Consider the following 1,701-nt stretch of genomic DNA (forward strand, 5'->3'; position numbering starts at 1 on the left):
AAATATAAAAATTCTTGAAATTGAGTTAATTGCAAAGAATATAATTACCTTTTTTCCACTAGCGAGGAAATACATAGACAGTTCTGGTCGCTACCGACGCCGTAAAGCCCCACAAACAGAAGCCATCCGGGCTGAGCTCATGGATGAAAGCGAATATTTTTAAAAAACTATTCAAATAAACTTTTTTTTCCTGAAGAAAAACCCGAAAAAATAGACGAATCTGGTGAAGAAAGCGGTGGAAATGTGGTGGAGTCATTCGGGTGTATGGACAGCTTTCCTTTTGCACAATCGAGCAGCCGGCGGTGCAGTTGTTCAATCGAAGAAAGCAGAGGCGGAATACGCCGGTAATATATCGTTTTTTGCGGAATTTCTTTTGAATTCATGAATATTAAACATTATATTATTCAATATTTTCTTTTTTTCTCAAATTAATGATGGGTGACCGCAGTGTGACCGCTCCGTCGGCAACGGCGCTAAGACGAAACCTGAATATGTGTTCAGATCAGCGGCTTGATCCTCTGGCTCCCGTACTGGCGAAGCTTTCTTTTCTCGAGAAGGTGTGTAATATTTATTTTATTTTTGCAGATATTCCACTTTATCAATGATATTTCAGATGGTGGATACCCAAACGAAACTTCTGCGCCAAGTCCTCAGACGACTGCCTCCTTCTCCTGCAGCTGCCGCTTCTTCTTATGAACTAAAAAACGACCCCAAGGGTTTCTGCACGACATACACTTGCCCTGTTTCTGCGTTGAAAGCTCTCAACGGAAAGCTATCATCATCAGCATCATCTGCATGCAACAAAGAGGAATACGACTGTGCTCCAGTATGCAGCAGCAACTCAACAGCAGCATCTCCCCCATCAGTTTCTCCCTGCGCCAAATGCAGTAGAGAAAAGGAANCAGCAGCAACTCAACAGCAGCATCTCCCCCATCAGTTTCTCCCTGCGCCAAATGCAGTAGAGAAAAGGAATCTGAATCAGAGTTATTAACAAACCACGAACGACTGCTGCATGCAGCAAGACCTGCAGATACAGCTGAATTCGGTGCGTGTGTGATGCGTGCAGCTGTATACTGTTTCTTTCTGATTCAACTCTTTTTATTCTCCTCTCAGCTGCTTGCATGCATTAATTTTTGTTTTTAATTTTAACTACAACACAGAAACTCCTCGACATCTCGCTGCAGCAGAGCAGCCACCTATACCTAGGATTTCATCGTCTTCTTCTTCTCCTTCTTCCTCTGCCTTGTGGTGCGTTTTGTTTGTTTTTTTTTTAATTTTTTCGTGGTATTCAACTCATATAAACCTCAGCAGCAACAAGAGAGTGTTAACACCCCCCCCGTGTCAATGGTTACCTCTGAAAACTGTGCGGCTGTGCCGCAGCAGAAGCAGCAGAGAGCTGGAGGCCTCTCCTGCTGCTGCTTCTGCATGCATCCCGCAGCGGCCTGTAGCTGGGCCTTTTGGTTCTCCTTTGATTGAAGTGCAGCAGCATGCAGAGGGCTGGACTGCTGCTGCCAGCTTGCTGCAGCTCACATCCCCGGGTGTATGTACAGCTCCGCATGCATGCAACAAGACAGCACCCATGCATGCACACGAAGAAACAGATAAAGATTCGTGTCTTATTGTGAGGAAAATTATAAATACATTGAATTCCTTATTTTTTTTATTTAAGTGGTTTTTTTGTCTGTTGTTTTATTTTTTTTT

This window comes from Eimeria mitis, genomic scaffold (genome assembly GCF_000499745.2).
Source record: "Eimeria mitis Houghton genomic scaffold, Emh_scaff3870, whole genome shotgun sequence".
NCBI lineage: Eukaryota > Apicomplexa > Conoidasida > Eucoccidiorida > Eimeriidae > Eimeria > Eimeria mitis.